Genomic DNA, 21,446 nt, shown 5'->3' on the forward strand with positions numbered 1-21,446 from the left:
TCTGTCCCCAAGTAGAGAAGGTACAGGCAATTAAAGATATTCCTACAAACTGATGCTTCAGGGAAGGGGTTAGGCTCTGTGTTATCACAGCCTGACAGTGACTGAAACCTTCATCTGGCGGTTTATTTTAGCTGGAAATTACTTGCCCAAGAACACCCGATCGAGAAAGAATGCTTAGCTGTAAAGTGGGCTGTAGAAGCGCCACAGTATTGTCTATTGGGATGCACTTTTTCTCTGCTTACTGACCATGCACAACCATGTGGTTGGCTAGAAACAAGGACACAAATGCAAGGGTATTAAGATGGTTCCTGGTCTTAAAAGCTTTTTAAGGCTAGGTGGAACGCCAGCCGGAATGTTTGCGGAGTCCCCGTGGCTGACTGACCCGATTGGCCACTCCTGGAAAGGGGTATTGTAATATAGTGCACAATTTCCTTCCCAATATGGCAGACAAAGTGGAACCAGGGAAAGCTCTACAGAGCATTCCAGATGCTGGGTCTCATGGGACCCTGACATCAGTGCCAGGAGGTAGAAACAGAGGCAAAGAGGGGACTGGGAAAAGAATCATAGTGGAGAGGAGAACAATGTGTGTCCCATAGAGGAAGGAGGAGTGGGGGACCGGGACACCACCAGAGGAGCACTGGGAGCTGGAGATCGGGACACCACCAGGGAAGCACTGGAAGCTGGAGCTGGAGACCGGAATACCGCCAGGGGAGCACCTAGAGCGAGAGTCCAACACCAAGACTGCAGCGCCAAGGGAGCACACCAGAGCCCGCCCACAGAGATGGTGCTAGGAGTGGCGTGGCTACAGCAAGTCCCATGCTGGGCATTTTTGGGAAGTGGTGGGGTACTTTATAACTGACTATCCAGAACGTTGAAAAGGGGAGAAGAGCTGCTGAGGGGTATAGTCACACAGTGTCACTTCCATTTTCTCATATGTTCACTATTTCTACAGGTGTTGGTGAAGGTCTGGCAAGAAAAGAACACAACCTCAAAGAGATTCTATTTGTATATTGTTGTTTTGAGGCTAACGAGTGGAGAGGGTCTCTGTCCAGTCCAAGAAGGGTGACACTAACTTCCACATCCTGTGCTTATGCCTCACTAATGCATTCAGAAGACTTTAGAACCGCAGGTTAGATGGTGGAATATATAACTAAAAGAAGGAGAACACAAAAGCATTAAAATGGTTCTTATTGTTAAATCACTAACCTTCTGAATAACAAATGTTGAAACTGAATCCCACGAGCTGTGTCTACATTTACTCTCTTTACAGGCCCAAAACACAAAATGGACACATCACCTTTTTCCACTGAAAACAATCTGCTTTTTGCAATTCAGGTAGCTGTGGATTTTGGACCCTAACTCATTCAGCACCGAGAGAAACCTACAAAACCTGCATGTTGCTAAGGATGCTAGGATGCTCGTTTCCAGTCCAGGGAGGACCTGGCCTGGCAGTTTGGGGTGGACTGTTCCCATGAGGCACAGGGTCAAGACTGATTTACATATGGCTGGGTTCATACTGCAATGGCATGGTGAGCCAAAAAACAATGGATTTAGGCCCAGATCTCTGTACTGGGGTGAATGTATGACATTGTTCTGCATTCTGTCAATCAATTGTTCTTTTTGAAAACTAAACACCAGGCAGAGTCTAGGAGTGCATGACATGTATGGCTCTCACAAGGTTTTCTTACCCACAACTCTTTGTAAACCTCAAACCTTGGCTAAAATCATGTTTTTCTCAAATATCTTTGCAGTAAAGTTCCAGAATCTGTGAAGATCCACACTTTCCTACCACCCAGAGTTCCCACACAACTCCCAATAACATCAGTACCCCATTTGTATGAGGGGACAAAGAGACGTGCCACAAAAGGATCTGAAGCAATACTTGGAGAGATCAGCAACAGAGGTAGATGGGTTATTTAGGCCTGTGCTCTACTGCTAACCATGGAAACCTACCAATCACATACATTTTTGAAAACTGGACACTAAAGGGATTCTAGGGTGATGTTCGTTGGGTAGATATCATGAGGTTATCGAACCCACAATCCCCTGGAAATCTCAAACTTTGCCTAAAATCACACATTGTGATCACTTTGCAACATACCTTACATTTCTGTTACTGAAACTTTCGGAATCAGCTGGAATCCACAAAATTCCTAACACCACTTGTTCCGATAAAAATGTTGCCCCACTTGTGTGGCTGGGCCTAGTACCCACAACAGGAATGGATCAAACCACTGTCAATGAGAGTCCCCTGCAGGTAGGTAAACAAGTTCTAATACTAGGTTATGAAGGAGTGGTTGAACAAGCTCCTATACAATCTTTGCTGTAACTCCTTGTGTATAAGGGTATCATGCAGGACTTTGAGCAGAATCCTTCCCCGTATACCCTCTAAGGCTGTATGCATAACCAGTAAAGCTCTCACACAGCACGGAAAGCTTGATGTACATTTTGATGCCATAACATGCTTTTTTGCTCAGTATGTGTGTGCTGAACAGCAGACAACCTTTGTATGGGGCTCAATGCCTATATTCTTTTCAGGATTATAAATCTCTGGAAACCTGCAGACAAATGTTTCACAACATGCAGAATGTTGAACAGCCTGTAATGGTCTGTATGGTCCCGGGGCAATGCAGCAGAATTATCATTGAAATTAAGCATTGCTGCAATAGAAAGAATCAATGTCTTCAAATGACCAGTGCGAAGCATACACGTAGACTAGTTAGACTGTACCCTTGGTTTGTGCTCTACCCTCATTTTGAACGTAAGCCCCAGAAACCTCTTCAACTCCCCAAGTGAAGTGGAAGTCAACCAGCATGCACTAGAATATGGCCTGATGTGCCTCCATGCTCTCTCAGAATATGTTCAGCACAGGAATTTGTCTGGTGCACAATTTCTTCAAGAAATCCAACATCCAAAAAGAGATGAAGCAGTCAAAAGGCAAAAAATTTGCTGTATCAACTATTCATCAGTGTCTGATGTGAATGGGGGATTTGTGCTGCATGAAATTGCGGAGCTGCCAAGAGAGCATTCAGTCTGTGCTTGCTGCTGGACATGCCTAGTCTCTGTCTCTCCTGCGACTGTCTCTCCACTGCACAGATTGTGCCTGCTAAGGGATAACATGACTTTTGTGACCATGTTTCTCAGATTCACTGGAAGACAAGTCATCAAATGGAACTCTGCCAACTGAAAAATTCTTGCAGATTCCGAACCATTTTCTTCTCCCTCATATACTGTATCGGTATGTAATCCAGCATAAGAGCTCTCAACCGTGACTCAAGTTATGGCCTGGGAAACAGTTATCCACTGAGATGCCATCTCTGTTGACTGTCTAAAACCTGTCTGAAACCTTTCTTCTAAAACACTGTCCTATGTAGAAGGCAGAAGTGTAGTTCCAATCAGTTGGTGACATGAGGGGGAACATCCTATACCACACAGTCTTAACAACGACCTGCCTTTACAATGCAATCACTACCCCGAGAGCGACGTTACCATGCATTCCTCTACCATGCAAGTCGTTACAAAAACTTGCTTTAGGGAACATGTTATTGAACTGGTGTTGAATATTAAGTCCATCACTTTCTTTACTGATACACCCACTGGAGTTGGAATAGTATTTCATATTATTCCAAAGTCAAGCGCCCCTCTAAGAAAAGTTGTTGTAACAACTTGTAAGGTAAAGGAACACATGGTAACATTTCAGTTGGGGTAGTGACTGTGTTGTAGAGGCATGCATGGTAAATGCATGCTTGGTTCCATCATACATCTTTACGTGAGCAACTTATATATGTGTGGCATAGTGTAAAAACACTTAGCTTATCAATGGGTGGGTGGGTGAGTTTGTGAGATTTGTGTGACAGTGTAAAAACAAAAAAAACACTTAGCTCATTGATGCAGCTGTGGCTGATCCAAAACTCAAAAAAGGACTAAAAAACTAAGTATTACTTCACTTTGCAACATACCCACTACCTCAGTGGAGTCCCTATCCATCCATTGTTAATTTATTATGGAACAGATAAGCAGCCCCAACATTTTTTAGGTGGGAGACATCTAAAAAAATACACCTGGGTAAGACAGGGCCCAAAACTAAGCTTGGGCATGAGTATAAAAGTGTCCTCCATTTGCAAAACGGACAGCTAAATAACTATTCGTAAAGTCAAAAGATTTGGTGAATGCTGTCAGCCTTTAGGTTTTGTCAGTGCTTGTTTTGTCATGGCTTATGCAAAACTATACTGTTGGCGGAGCTGTTAGGCCATTGCCAGTATAAAAATAATTTCCTGAAGGCATAAATCTAGCTTTGATCGGAATAAACACACATTCACATAGTAGCCACTACAACTGAAGATTCCTACTTTATGCGTGGGCATGCTCCCCATGAGAATTCACAAGGATATCACTCATTGTAAATCTGGCCATCAGCAGAAGTAGCCTAACACATTGCCCCATGTTACAGTGAGTGGAAGAATTATGCGAATGACACAACAGACCAGGGGATGAAGAAGACTATCTACAGACCACCATTTTTTGTTTGCACAAACACCCCCCTCCTTATTGAATAAAAAAAAAAAGTACGGGCCCGAAGGGGGTTGACTCATAAGCTGGAGGGTGGACCCCTAACAATTAAATTATTTTCTTTTTTTTACATTATATATTTCCCATGTGGGGCGATTGCGCCGTCCCAGTGGAGCAAAACACTTTTATAAAAAGAAATATGGTCCCCTGGGGGATCAATTACATATCGGAAGGGCTGTCTCCCAAAAATAAAGACTCCCCTCCCTGGTGCCTTAATGGGTATCCTGCCTGTGAATCATGAAGCAACCACAATACACAGGAAGAAAACTGTCTCAGGAAGGCATTGCTCGAAGGGGAGACTCTTCCCTTTCCAGCAATGCCTACCTCAAACATGAGGAGGCATCGCGGCTGAAAAACTCCAAAGGGCGATGGAAAGAGCCTTACCGCTGCTGTCCTCCACTCCTGGTGAGGAACCGTGATGTCAGCCCACCACGTGTTGCATTGCTGCAAAAAGAACAGATGATGGATGAAATGCTGAAAAAATCATTCACCCACTGTTATGTATCTGAGTTTAATCTATTCGTTTTTTTCCTCGCAATACCATTCTAGTTTGGACCAAGCCATATGTAAGTCAGTCTTGACCTTGCTCCTCATGGGAACAGTCCAGTCCGAACTGCCAAGCCTGGTCCTACCGGGACTGGAAACAAGCTTCTCGAGGCCAGCTTCAGGGTATTAGCCCTCATCAACCTGGCTAACTTGCATACAGTGGCATAGCGGGCATGGGGCATGGGGCATGTGCAGAAAAACCACTAGTACAGTCTTGTAAATATATGCCCTTTGCTTTTCTACACACTTTGAGCTCTCTTGACACCTTTATATACACTTGAGCACTTTTTCTTACACATTCCCTAGAACATTCTCCTACCTTCTTGACCCTCTAGTGAGTGTTACTTTCAATGACTAAATAAGTATGTTATAATAATACCTAGTGGTTTTTCTGCACATCTGTTTGTTTTAATTATTTTCACGATTTACAGACCTTTGTGAGCAGAATAATGTAAGCTCAAATAGTTGATAATTCTATTATTCTAACTCTTCCTTGAATAACTGGTCTGGGACCATTGTTTCTGGACCAGAAAAAAGCATCATGGGACTGGGTTTGTGCATCACCCCTCATTAGTCAGGCTAGCTTGATGTCACAATTTGGTGGGAGGGGGCAACGGGTTCTGAAGTGAAGAAGAAGCGATTCCGTTTCACCCTGACCCATTTTTTTTTAAAAAGGAGACCTCAAAAGAAAGCGCCTGAGTTTTTCTATAACCCCTCCCCAGCATTGGCCAACAGCAGAAAAATACCATAGGGAGGGTGTGCTCACACAGAAGAGATGAAAAATAGTTCCTGAATATTTGTTGGTAATACTTCTTTCAATCATGTTTCCAACATTTAGGAAGAATACATCCTTGGAAATTTAAAGGAGAATGTAGTTGAAATGGTAATTTTGCGGACAGATTGCTGGTGATCGGTGTGTCTTTCATTTCAAAATCATGCTCCACTCCAAAATGCTGTTTGTCTCAGAGTAAACTGTCCCCTCCCATGTAAATGATAATGCTGCTGCACGTCTCACAATTACCTAGAGTCTTTTCTTGCAAATCACAATCTTCACTGCTTCCTTCCTAAGTTTTAGCAAAATAATGGGCCCGATTCACAAAGGTAAAATGAGACGATAGTCTAACTTTATCACTTTTAGTATTCACAAGGTGCATTTACTGCTCATATATGCCCTTCGTGAATACCAAAATCGTAAGGTTCAACTTTTGGTATTCACAAGGGCATTTATGAGTAGTCTCTTTGTGAATACCAAAATTCGTAAAGTTAGACTTTCATCTTTGTTTACATTTGTGAATCTGGCCCAATGTTTTTAGGCTGTTTGTAGTATGCTACTCATCATCATTGAGATTTTGTAAAAATATTTTCTTCAGATCACCTTTTGACATTCTAAAGGATTGTAGCTTCTACTACCACAGCATGCAATAATCCACACCCATTCAAGTCTTAGCTACACAAACACAGGCCTTTACTTTTTAAATGCCATTGGCATCACAATGGTATCCACTGCAATAGACACACAGCTCCCAAACTGGTTTTCACCCATACTTCCTACTTTATGTTCAACTTATTAATTATGTGCACTGAAGAAATTAGATGAAATGGAAGTTAGAAAAGTCAATGCTCACAGAGACCTGCACTTGAGGTCCTGTCACTTTCTGAAAAGTAGCCAAGGGCAAAAGAAAACATCTCTGGCTCAGAGGAATAAGGAGCATACACTTTCCTATTAGCGCCCATGAATATGGTTAGTATTGTTCTTTCTTCCAGAGGCTGAACAGCAATGATAATCCACTAAAATGTTGCTACTTTCAAGCAATGATGTCCAAGTTAAATACCAACAGCAGGCTGAGAAAGACGAAAATGTAGAGGCACACTTTCTGCAGGATTCAATAAATCAGAGATAGGCCTAATTGAAATGTGGATATGCCCTTTCATAGGATATGTCTGTGATGGAAATCAAGTGCTCCAGTTGTGATTATTAGTATTTGGCAGGGTACAGACAAAGGTAGGCTTCATGTTACCATGTTTGATGATAACCATAAACATCTACACTACACTCCCCACAAAACACATTGCAATATAATAAAGACTACAGAGCTAGGCAAGCAGAAAGTCTCAGTAGGAGGGACGACATTAAATCTATCAGTAAGATCCATTGGCTTTTGGTGGGTGCAAGAACCATGTGTAAGGGCCGCTACACTGTTTACAAAACGTAATGCAGTACTGGTCATTAAATTAGTGCATAACACACTACGCTTTATAATAAGAGTGCAATGTCAGTGACTCTCTCAAAATCCAACACAAGTAAAAGTTTCCAAACCTTATGAGGTGGAGGTGTGTAATTATTGTCTAAGATCACAAAAAGAGTCAGTCTGTTGCCCTGAATTATACTCCTATCTCAATTTCTCAACCTAAAACATGATGTTCTACTATAAGAGAGCACAACCTCTTTCTATTACTTAGATCTTTAGTTAATTATAAATGCTATCTCCAATTGCACCATTGTCCCTTAGCTGGTTAGCTATTGAAGGTAGAGTTTTTCAACAAAGCTTGTGCTTATTTTCCAATTTCCAATATATCTTCTCTCCGATATGATCCAACTTGATCAAATCTAATGACACCAACCTATGCTTTCTTGAATCCCTATTCCTAACATTACGCAACTCTACAGCCCGCTCCCACAACAATCCAGCATTGACCCAACCCTACCCTCAGATCCCAATGCAGAAAACAATACACACAAGACACTCTAGATACTCTCCAGCCATCGCCTCCTCTAACATTCACACTACTCCCGATCCGGCTACCTATATCTCTCAAGTTTTCATCAAATCCCCATGCTCACCCAGAGTAGAACACTCACCGACCCCAGTCCACAGCTACACCTGCACTTAAAAACAATGTCAGACCCAGACCCCAATCCAAAAACTCCAGTTACAACCCATGCACCAACCTACCCCTCTACAACTCCACAACCACACTTTCCCAAAACATGCAGAATAAAGGTGAAAAATCACCTGCTCTAATTACCCCCAACCTGTCCTTATTCCTCACATTTCGTATGACTGAAAAAACACAAGGGTCCGCCCAGAAAGCGTACCCTATTTCCACCCTCACTGAGGATAAAACTCAGGGCAAATGTTGCCACTCTCCCAGTGCCACCCTACCCCCTTGTCCTGAAAGACACATACAGGACAACCAGCCCGGCAACACAGCCACTTTTTCGTCACTAAACCATACATTCTTGAGCGTCTAAATCGATCCCTAAACTCGGACTGAGAGACAACTTAAACCTTTATCATAAAGGAACTTGATAAACAGACATAACTGGTCATTTAACTTGCATGGAAAAACAACTCGACAAAGTAACGCACGGTATAAATAACATCATTATGTACCCTATAATCTATCATAAATTTAATCGACACTCACACCTCTCCTCCCCAATCACCAGCTATCAACCGCACGTTTATCTCAGGCCCAGACAAACAGCTTGCACACAACTCATCTCAACTACCTATATATCACAGGCAGAAAAGACTGAGCCATCGGATGTCTCAAAATGAGGCGACAGATCTAGCAAAAACATACAACCATATGACTCTCATTGTCACCCACTCCTCCAAGATATGGATAATCACTGGTATTTGCAGAGAACTAAACCCTTCTTGGATTACCAGACAACTAACCCAATTCATCAAAATTCCAATGTCACCCACCTTTCAGAAGCTCATTAGCACCAGAAATATGTACTGAATGATCATAAACAGTAGGTCAGTCAGCAACTAAGCATGCAACAGAGCTGGTGGAAACAATTCTCAACCACAACATTGATATTGCATTCATCACAAACACTTGGCTAAATGAATACTCTTATCCAAACATTGACCTTCTACTGCCTCCTGGTTATTAGGAGCCCTCAGGACACTGTGGGGTGTGATGGAAACAGAACCACCAACACATGGAGTGCTAGATGCGCTACACACCTTGGGAACAGTTTGACATCTGATTAATTGATTTTAACCCCTTCCACGCTCATGACGAGCTGGGCTCGTCATGAAGTAGCCTCCTCGCACGCTCATGACGAGCCCAGCTCGTCATGAGGAGTGGCATTTTCGATTTTCCAGCACAGCAGGGGAATATGCTGAGCAGCCATGGGGTTAAAGAGCCATTAGTGATCACACTAGGATCTCTGTGAGCCAACTTCATCAGTAATGGGGGGAGGATTTAGAACGCCCCCTTCATGACACTGACTGGACTCTGGCACTTGAATCTCCTCATGCTGTCTTCAGAAATGTGCAATAAAAGAACATTCAATATATGATTCTTCATAGGGCTTACCTCCCACCTTTTCAAATACACCATATGTTCTCACCGGCTAATTGTGTCTGCACCAGATGCCAAGTGCTGTCACCTGACTTTCGGCACATGCTTTGGCCGTGCCCAGATATTGCCAATTTCTGGCATTCAGCACACACCTTGTTAGCCATATTAACAGAGCTAACAACACTCAACTCATGGATAGCTGCTACACTGGGAATTTTTCCAAGGATGAAAAACTTTAAGGTGCAGTGAGACCTGCAAATTTAGCCTATCTTGCCAAGCGCATACTAACCATGCATTGGCATGCACAACAACCACCAGCCTTTCTTCAGTGGTGTTGAGCCTTGCTCTTTTGGGTTGAAGCAGAAAGTTCAGTGCTGCATTGGGAGGAAGCCTGAAGAATAAGAAAATGTCCCATAGCAGCAGCATGGGACACCATGCTAATACAGTTCAAAGAGCATATAGAACAGTATCCCTGTACCACCTCACATCAGTTTAAGCTTATTGTGTCCTCTTCTGATGGGGAATAACAGGGCATACAGTGGATCTGGCCCCACAATACTTAAACATGGCCCCCTAACTAATATTGTGGTGGATATGGCCTCACACTATTTACTCACAGCCCCCTAACCAGTTTTGGGGTGGATCTGGTCTCACACTCCTCACTTTCAGCCCCCTAACCAGTATCCCCTCCATCCCCTCATTTGCCTAATCATACTATTCGCTTGTGCATTCCTCTTTGTTCTTCCCTCTTCAAGTTGGAGTTCCTAAATTTACATTTTTGTTTTCTTTATAAGTGTACTCTTGCTCCATGATGGAGGACCAAAATATTTGCTATTACAGGCATAGTGCCACAGCTGAAGAACCCAACTATTTAACACTAATAGCCTTGTTACGATGAGGCCCGGGTAGCCTCCTGCCACAGGTCCGAGACTTTCTGAGCCTCATTGCAGTTTCAATTCCGACTGCCTAACTACAATCTAGGTGGCCGGAATTGAAACCGTCCGGGCATTCTGGCTGGGCAGGCTCATGGACGGCATATCCGCCATTGGGATTACAGTGATCCGTTTCCAACAGGCTTTCCATTCCGGGCTTTCCAACATGGAAAGCTTGTCAGAGAGCCAGTTTGGGGGGCCCTAGCAGGGTCCCCTTCTCCTTGCGGCCTCCGGTTGGCCACCCAGGGGTCATCTATGCTGCCCCCCTAATTGATCCCTGCACTGTGTGTCAGGCATCTTGAGGTGCCTGCTATGCAGTGCAGGGATGAAAAGAAGCTCCCATTTCTCCAATGTGAGCTTGTGCTGCGGCAGTTTTACTGCAGCAAAACAAGCTCCCATCGAGAAATGGGAGTATGCGACCACACCATGTACGGTTGCATTGTAATGGCGTTGTTGGTTGGAGAAAACTCCGACTGACATCGTAATTGAGCCCTAAATGTTTTTAAGATTATGAATTAATCTCTCTTATTATATGTATGTAAAAAGCTTGTCATTTGATATTCCTGAATTGAATAATTTAAAAGCCTAATAAAAATATTTGAACAATCAAATATAAATTTGAGTTTATGGCCAGTGGAGAACACTGTTTATCAGAATCTTTAGAGAAGCTAAAGTTTAATTTGTCACAGTACTGTTCCCAACGGTCCTCTACTACCTCTACTACCTCTACTACTGAAGGCAAACTCTGCAAACGTATTAGTTTTAAAAACCAAGCAAGGTAGTGGAGAATAGAAGAAATGCTGTTTTAAAGAACTATTTACTTTAATCTATGGCCTCAATAGTCTTTCCTTTGGAAATCGTGACATTCGTCCACTCCAGTTTGTATGGGTGAGACTGTTATGGGGCATTGGATTTACCTGATTTCTGAGAGACTTTCACAGGCAAATATCAGCAAGTGTATCCTGAATATATTTACTGGGAAACATTTGCCCAGGAAATACTGAAAATACTGAAATCTGCATACTGTGTTCCATTTCAACTGACTAACATATATTTGGAGTTATTTATTTGTCAAGTAAATAATAATCCTTAGGACATCACTATTTAACTGAAGCAACAAATAGCCACCAAATACTGAGACACCCTTAATTGAGGTCTACATTTGGAAATAACAGAAGGGGGTAAACTTGTAGGGCGGGGAACTGGGGAAGGTTTTTGGTTTACTTAATGCTGGTTAGTGGTTTGTAAGACACATTTGTAGGGCTGTTGCCAGGTTTTGTAAATTCTGAAGGGCGCCTGTCTCATTAAAGCAGCCTTTTCCACATACATTTGGGGGCATATTTATAAGAGTCTTGTGCCGTTGGGTCGGAGCGTCACTTTTTATAACGCTTCGGCAGCGCAAGCCTCTCAACCATATCTATGAAGCCATGCAAACCCACTTTGCAAGGCTTTGCATGGCCTCATAGATATTGAGTAAAATAAAGCAGTGCAAGTTGCTGAATTACCCTACTCTGTGCCAGGGAGGTGTTCCATGGACGTTGTGGTGTGTTTTCCCATGCAAAACCAATTGAATTTGATGCTGCCCCCGCTTTACTCAATCATGTAAACCTGGGGCAGTGCGAAAACCTTACACCTTTGCAGAGAAAGCACAATGAGGAGAAATATTTTTATTTCTCCTCATTTTTTCCTCTTTTCATGGAAAGAGGAAAAACACCTCTTGTAAAGTATTTGTGCTGGAAGGTGCCCCTACCTGCAAAAAAAGAATCCTGCAAGCAACACAGACACCCTTGCACCACGGTGCAAGAGTGCCTGCATTAACCCTAGGCAGCAAATTGTGCTCTAGCGCAGAGTGAAGTGACAGGGATGCACTGCATTTCATAAATATGGTGCATTCCTTTCCTTTTACATTGGCGTAGGGCTGTGCAGCATGACTTGCAACACTGTCCTAAGTCAATTCCCCATAAATAAAGTCCAAAGGTGTGTTAATTGCTTTTTCACCGCTCACCCAAACGCCAATATACCTTTTGCATCTTAACTGTTGAATGGCACATTGAGTGTAAGCTGCAGGATATGGTGACAGGTATCTTCAATTCAATCATTTGTTGCTGAATCCCAATTTATCTGGAGTTCCATCTAGGGATTTAGTCAAAGGTCTGGGCACTGGTCTATTCTAGCTGCATTGAGATTGGCTTCATTGGAAACTACTGTTTGTAGGTTATTCTCCATGAATCTATTTTGAAATACAGAATGGTAAGCGACAACATTGATGTTGGCAGGCAAAGAGATGTAGCTCTTCAGATGAGACGAAGCTTTTCAAAAACCCTCCACCCCCAGCGCCTAGATGTGCTTCACAAATCCTTGATTAATTGATTGACTATAGACTGGGTAAACTTCCCCTAAAACAATGCTTCCAGTTGAACAAGAAAGAGGCTCTCCAAAAACAGTATTAGCGGCTGAATATGATCACATTTTGTGAAATACTCACCTATAAAAATAAGTAGGATGATATAGCTATTACAAACTGAGGTTAAAAATCTAAGAAACAGTGCAAAACAGAAGTCAAGAAATATTAAAGTTTTCAAGACACTGCATTGCTGCTGAAAAGTGATTACGACTGGGAAAAAGTGCCAAAGCATGATGTTATCTAGCATGCTATTGCCAAATACAGATAGGACAGGTTTCTGTAACACAGCAATGCATGTGAAGCCAACTCTCCGAGCAATTAAAAGCAGAAACCACTCATTTCAGAAGATGCTGACACAAGGTTGGAACTCTTTTTAAATGTGAACTTGTCCCACGTAATCTTCTAGCAGAGGAGAATCCAGAAAAAAAGAAGAGGATAGGCAATAGATTCATTGGTAGCATCAATAATGCTTCTAGAAAGGAGTTCTCCGGAGTAGGTGAAGCTTTGTTGGTGGTAGGGCAATAATAGGTGGTCTCTAGGTTTACGTAGGCGCAGTTTGAATTCTGCTGTTATTTTTGTACCACAGGCCTTTTTCCTTATCAGTCTCAAATCCATGACCTCATATTTTGCTGAAACCCAACCAGAGATATATGATGTAGGGTCCACTGTATCCTCCCTATAAACAACAGTTTTTCCACAGACAGAGAATGCGTAAAGTTCGCAGCACATCCTACGAGTAGCTGTCAATGGTGTTGTGGGGTGCAATGTGCCAGATCTAACAACTGAGCGGTCCACTGCACTCTGATTTTTGCTGTATTGTACACCATAACCAGTGATCAGAAAGCCCATTCCCCTAACTGTTGCTAAGGTAAATGGCACATTTACTACACTAGTGAATCATGCTTCTGAGCAACACCTGCCTGACTAAACTCTGTGGGTGCGATTCACAAAGGTAAACTGAGACGTTTGGTCTAAGTGTAGCCCAGAGCTGGACTGACCGTAGAGGGCATCTGGCGTTTCCCTAGGGGGGCTGGAAGAGTGGGGGCAGTTTTGGCACGCTGGGGCAGGTTTTGCAGCAGTGCTACAATATCCACGCCCAATAGCAAAAGCATCAGCGCTGGGGGCCGGTTTAGTTAAGCAGCAGAACTTCACACTAGCACCCTCACCCACATTCTGACCCCCCCCCTGCCCGCAGTGCCGGTCCGGTCCGATAGAATTGCCAGGGCTGCTCTGTGTCTTCAGTCCGGCCCTGGTTTAGACCAAACTTCTAAGTTTACCTTTGTGAATCGGGCCCTTTGATTTTTCCCGTACGCACCCAACTGCAGGCACACAGTGACTGCATCAGCCCTTACCTTGTAGAGGAGACGGAATTAGTCCTAGATAATATGTTGAAGAACCTGGGAACCTAAATCCCAATCCCAGCTTCCCTGCTTAACCAAACTGGGGAATCAAAGGCGAAATGTTTTATTTCCCCAGAATGTCCATATCTGACGTACACTTAACTTCTAATAATTGGTGAACCCCGTATATTAAGCACTGTATACAAACGGACATTACATTTATATTTCTCCTGCACACCTTGAGGTCTCAAGTTTGGATAATCATAACTCACAAATAAATGACATCGAACTCATATTTACTCAGAATGTAGAACATCATTGCTGCTGAATGTAAGAAATATAAATTCAGCAGGTCACACGTTCTATAAACATATGGGCAATGTAAAGGTATACTGCAAGAATATGTTGACAATGTTGAACCACTTCCTATTAAAAAATTGGGCATAGCAGAGAAATGACAGCTTTTTTCGAACTGCCGGCTTCTGGTGGGAAAGTCCCCAAAACTATTTTTTTTGTAGCTTTTATCTTTGGCTGATGTGGAAGCGGCAGAGATAAACAGTAAACTTTTTTAAAAAAAACATTTCCGCGTCAAACCAGCAGACAAACAGTCATCGTTTCCAAGTTTTCAGTTTACTTATTTGCTACATTTCAGTGAATTCAGCTTGCTTACCTGAGACTTTTAAAGCTATATGTGTGACTTTTTGATTAACATTTTATAGAGCATGGAACTAAGTACGTATGTTCATTTACTGCGATGAATATCAGAAATGACCCTTTTAATGGAAAAAACAGTACAATATTAAGGAGTACCACAAATGATAGCGTGGAATACTTTCACTTTCCCTTCCCCGATCAGTAGCAGTACTTGAGCCATTATCTATCAACATTTAGCGCCGCATCCTAGCATTCAGCTTGTGTTAGTCAGTTCTGCTGTGCCCCTTGTGGGCATTGAGTAATTTGCAGGTTTCCCCTGTATCCGCTGTCATCTCAAGCTCCGGTGTATCATCTATTTAGGGGACCAGCATGCAAGCGTGCAGCAGTAGCGCGCAGCGGAGCGCCGAAGGAGCGCCAGAGGAAAACCCGTCTGTGCCCGTCCGTGCCTCGGACGGGCCAGGGGCTGGAAACGCTGATGGAATAAAGTACTCCAGGGATGAACTAATTAACATAAGAAAAGGGATATGGGGAACACCTCCATCTACATATTCACCAAACCCTAGAAATCTTTACTGTGGGCTGATAAATAGCAGATCTCTGGTCAAACACCATCAGGAGGTGGCAAGTTTGTTAACGGACATGGATTTGGATGTCCTTTTTATCACTGAGTAATGTAAATAACAAGGACCCCCTGTGAAGAAAATCAATTCAAAGTACAGGGAACTAGACAATGTGAAAAACTTATTGGCATATTATCAACACAATAGGAGGGAGAAGTGGCAAAAAGCAAAAAGACTCAATGATTATAAAAACCAATATCCTTTAATAGGTATCTGGATAATCACTTTAAAAACAATTATTAAAACAACATAAGTATAAATCAATAATACCAAAGGTAAAGTAAAAAACATTCATGTGCAACATACAACATACAAGTTAAAAATATCATCACAGTGGCAATATATATTATTCGACGCGCGTTTCGGCGTTTATGGGGAACGCCTTTTTCAGGAGCCACAAATATTATCAAAGCAATTGATCGTCTGATCCTCTCACAGTGCACCTTTAAAAGTAGAACGCTAGTATATGCGTTCAACCAAGTAGCTGGTTATTCGTGAGGATTGTATTTCAAGCTAGCAGATCGATATACAACTGTTGCCATATTAATCTATATTGGAGGGCGAGTGGTTGGAGCTTGCCGTCGTAGTCGAGCTCTACAAGGTATATCACCACGTCACACTTCGAGAACAAAATTAGCTGTCGATAGCCAATATTCTTGCGGTGACAAGAGAGTGATTGAAATTAGCCATTACGGTGGACGCATGGAAAGATATATCACACGCCACGTTGGTACAGAGGGAAGATATTCCGGTCCGTGTATATCAACAAGGGGAGCCGCGTAATGGATAACTGCTGGCGTCCCGCAGCCGTTGTGAGAACAAACTGAGACCTGGACTCATGCAGATACCTCGGTAGAACTAGGCTTTGCATGCCCGGAAGGGTATAACCTGTTCCACAAACCGAGGACGCAAGGAAGGGGCGGGGGACTTGGGGTCATCCATAAGAATAAATGGGACTTCTCCCCTTTACAGATTGATGAGATAGCGGGGATAGAACTATTGGGGTTCTCTCTGCAAGAACCCAAGGGAAGAATCCTGACCGGAGCAATTTGCTACAGGCCGCCCGGCACGGATACACAATATCAGGCGCTGTTTGATTCCATTGCTGCCTTGGCTCTGACCCACGCTAGACTACTGATCCTGGGAGATTTTAACCTTTGGGACAATGGGTCCCTAGGAAATCATCTGAAGGGACTACAGGATATATGCGGTAACTGGGGCCTTGAACAGCTAGTACAAAAACCCACGCACTCAGGCGGAAATATTCTAGACCTAATCTTTGCAAACCAGACTGAGACTAAGATGATTGATATCTTACCTCAGTGCTGGACTGATCACTCCCTGGTTCATTTTCAGATCTCCCTACCAATTCAAGGGAATGGAAGTAAGGACCCGGTAACCTATAGGAGGGGGAGAAATTGGGCTAAACTGTCAATGGGCAAAACAAAACCCACTTTCATAAATGAAACACCCTATGACCCAGAGAAGTCAATAGATCTAAACTACCAGGAATACTGCAATCATATTTTAAGTACCCTGGATAGACACGCCCCCCTGAAAAAGGTTAAGAACAAAAGAAAGCCGTCTGCCCCTTGGTTCAATGAGGAGCTGAAAACCCTGCGATATCAATGCCGACAGGCAGAAAGAAAATGGCGAAAATGCTATTCAGAGCTAGACAAAAAACTTCTGAAAATACTGCAGGCAGAATACAAAAGGGCTATAGCTAAAACCAAAGCACTCTTCTATGCCACCACTATCCTTCAATCTCCCAATAGCACTAAAGCACTCTTTAACATCATCAGGGACCTCTCACAACCCGCATGCATGAGCAATAAAGTGGTTGCAACCCAAGAGCTGTGCAACGAGATCGCCACCTATTTTGAGCAAAAGATCGCTAAAATTGTGGGGGGGCTGGAGGAGGGTAGAGATGGCAGTAAGGATATAGCAGACCAGTTGGCGGAGGAAGATTTGCCCACAATCTCATCATCCTTGGAAAGTTTTACCCCTCTGACAATGGAGCTTCTCCTCAGCCTGGCACAAAGTGTGTCATCAGGGTCCCCGCTAGATCCCCTTCCACATAAGATCTGGAAGGAATATGGGCCAGAGCTGTTTCCCCGGTTGTACCAGATCTGCTACCAGTCTTTGGAGGAAGGCGTAGTGCCGGAGGTATAGAAGCAGGCAGTGGTCACTCCCCTGCTTAAAAAGTCTTCATTAGACCCCACAATTCCAGCACACTTCAGACCTATATCGCTCCTGCCCTACCCGATGAAGATTGTAGAAAAATTAGTCAGTAGGTCCTTGTCAGGCTACTTGGAAGATAATTGCCTATTGGACAAGGATCAGTTTGGCTTCCGCCCAGGACATGGAACGGAAACTGCACTGTCGACCGTGTTGGACACTCTTTGAATGCGAGCTGACAGTGGCAACTCCTCAGTACTAGTACTGTTGGATATGGCGGCCGCATTCGACACGGTCAGCCATGCAGTCCTGGTGCACAGACTGGAGAAACTGGGCGTGAAGGGCAGGGCCTTAAAGTGGCTCCAATCCTATTTGATGGGCAGACAGCAGGTAGTGACCCTGGCCCCATTTACCTCCCCCAAGTCTCGGGTTGGCCACGGAGTACCACAGGGTTCCTCGATTAGCCCGATTCTTTTTAATTTGTATCTACAGCCTCTGATCCCTATGATAAAGTCATATGGGATTGATCTGGTTAACTACGCCGATGACACCCAATTGGTGTTCTCCTTAGAGGGAAAGCAGGCAGTGACCATGGAAACCTTCCAGAACTGTATGAGTAAGGTCTCCAAGTGGCTGAAAATAAACTCTCTCCAATTTAACGAGGGGAAGACTGAGGTAGTCCATTGCCAAACACCGAAAATGAGCCAGCAGCCGTCCTGTGAGATCAGGCTCGCACCGGGAGCAGAGCCTTGTATCCCAGTGAAGACCGTGCGTAACCTGGGAGTTATGCTGGATGACGATCTCCAATTGACCTCACAGACAAACAAAACCATCAGTGTCTGCTGCGGCCTACTGAGAGCGCTCAGACAGATTTTACCTCTTCTGCCCAATGCGACTAGACCACTAGTGGTCAGAAGTGTGATCATGGCAAGACTGGACTACTGTAATTCCCTATACCTGGGAGCTCCTCTTTACATCTTACAGGGGCTCCAGAGAGTCCAGTCCATGGCGGCCAAGCTAGCTCTAAACAGACCCCGTAGTTCTTCCACCACATTGGCACTTAGAGAACTACACTGGTTGCCAATTGGGAGCAGAGTTGCTTTTAAGTCTCTCTGCATTGTCTACAGAGCACTACAAAACTCGGGACCTATCCCATTACAGGAAAGGCTCACCTGGTACCAACCAGCCAGGTCTCTGCGTTCCGCCAGCTTGGGGCTGGCAGTAACCACCAGGATTAGGAAGTCAAGGCTAGGTGGTAGAGCTTTCTGTACTTCGGCATCAAGGTTGTGGAACGAACTGCCTCAAAATATTAGATGACCGATACTCTGCTAGAATTTAGAAAGAGTTCAAAGACATGGCTCTTTGCTAAAACCTAAAGACCTACTTCAGGCTCATCAAAAAGTATTGACTGTCGTTTCCATCTGACACAAACATTTCTGTATTGTTGTTTCCATCTGATTTTTCCTTTCTGGCGCCAGGATACCCGTAGGGTGAAAGATGCGCGGTATAAATATTAAATACTATACAATACAATACAATACAATCATGATTAAGACAGCACAGCCTGGGCCTCCTGCTCGCTCTGTCGTCTTGCCTCCTCTGGGAGCTCTCGATTGTGTTTCATGGCTGGAGAGACCTGTGGAAGTGTGTCTTCAAGGTCCCGGGCTGTGAACACAGGCAGATGACGCCGTTGTATGCCTGGAGAGCCGTGCGGATGGGGTGACGTATTCAGGCAGCCTGCAGGTTAGGGTTCTCATTTCAGTACCGTTCCATGAACCCTTCCAGAGCAACGTGGCCCTGACATCAGTTGCGATACCAAAGGGGATGATGGACACACAAGCTGAGATGACTGTTCTACAACAGTGCTGTAGTCCTGCATGAAAGTATGAAACTAGTGTATCCAGGAATACACTTAAGTTCTTTGATAAGGGAAACTTGCATGCAAGTACATACCAGTAAGGTAACTGCAGGCAAGTAATCTGTAGTGTGTGAATTGTATGTAATTTGCTTTCATGCATTTATGTGAAATGTTGGGAGAATTGCATGAAATTGAATACATTACGCTTAATTATGTGAAATTCTGAATTTTAGTGGGGAATGCATCCTCGAGTCAATTTAGTACTCAATGATGCTTTTCACGCAAGAAAATACTGCCAAAATTACTGTCAACCACACCTGCTTGCATTCTGGTTCCTTTGCGTTACTTCTCCACTCCCATGCTACATATAATTTTTCCAAGAAAGGGGTATTATTACGTGATATGGCCTAATGGCATAATTTCTGAAACTTTGTGAAATACCCATGACGTGAAATTCTTGGAATTACACAAATTCATCCAGAGTAATTGACATTTCACCCAGGCCTAGTTACCTGTAGAAAACTATAACCAGTTGGTTGTTTTCATAAGGCACAGGGTTTTACTTTCTGTCTTCTCATTTTGCGAGCTTGTTTAATACCGCTGGCCGCCAACATGCGTGTGACACTGTACGTGCATGTAGGAGCCGGGTGGCTCACTCCAGTAAATCTATGTGGAAGGCGTGCCACGCTTTTCCTCAAGGATCTGCCTGTGTAGTCTGTGGCAGGATGGGGTGCCAGAGAGGGAGTGTAGTGTGCGTCTTGCACAAGTATCTCTAACTGTGCAAGAGTAGGTACACTATAGCACCCTCTTGAAGTGTCGGTGTCGCCAGGAGGAAGGTCAGTGCCCTGACCAGACACGCCAGGACACCGGGAAGCCTGAGTCGACCAGTGGTGAAACAAGGGAGCCATGCCCCTCAATTCAAACATGGAAAATGAGCCCTTGTTCGCTGTTCCCAAGATGAGTAGCAAAAGCATTTCTAATCAGGGCACAGGTGGCCCTGAACAGTCCTGGGCCACGGTGCCACTGCACCTGCTGCACCATTGCTAGCTAGGCCCCTGGAACCCAGGCAGAAGGCGTAACAGTGGGAGAACCAAGTCTGGAGAGACCTCAGGGTCCCCAAATAGTCCTTGCGAGAGGGAGCCCCTGCAGTTATCTCTGGTCCCTAGAAAGAGCTCATGCATTCCCGTTTCTCTTGGAGCTCCCTTTGCTGGTTTCCAGGCGCTGTGCGTCGGGGCACAGTTTACTGGCGCTGCCTTTAACACTTAGAATATGTCTAAATAAAAGAAAGCATTTCCATTTAGTGAAGCCTCTCATCTGCGGAGCCTGCAGCTCTTTGCATGATTTAACAATCCTCGCGCCATGCCAGAGTATTTAACATTGATGCCCCCCCTTCAGACGAGCAATGCAGCGGTGCAGCAAGGGAACACGCCCCATTCCTCCCTACAACTGGTTGTGTAGTAACATACAGCAATAATCAGGCCGCAGGGGGCGCCTCCGAGCCCTGGCGCTGCTGCACCTGCCGTACCACTGACACACCCCTGTGTGTATGGAGCATAAACACAAGCTGCACGAGCACGTGAGATCACAGCTAAAAGTCAGCACGTGTCTTGGAGTTTACCCGGCGCCCATGTTACACAGCGGCGGCTGGTGACATTTGAAAGTGGTGAGGCGTAAACTAATTTGCATAAGCGAGCGAGCGCAGCGAGCGAGCCCGAACCACCTTGCATCCATCCATACATCATTCATGCATCCACCCATCCATCCATCCATCCACCCACCCATCCTGCATCCATACATCATTCATTCATGCATCCACCCATCCATCCATCATGCATCCACCCATCATGCATCCTTCCATACATCATTCATGCACCCATCCATCCACCCACCCATCCTGCATCCATACATCATTCATTCATGCATCCACCCATCCATCCTGCATCCATCCTGCATCCATCATTCATGCATCCATCCACCCATCATGCATCCACCCATCATGCATGCATCCATCCATGCACCCAT

This window comes from Lissotriton helveticus, chromosome 4_1 (genome assembly GCF_964261635.1).
Source record: "Lissotriton helveticus chromosome 4_1, aLisHel1.1, whole genome shotgun sequence".
Taxonomy (NCBI): Eukaryota; Metazoa; Chordata; class Amphibia; order Caudata; family Salamandridae; genus Lissotriton; species Lissotriton helveticus.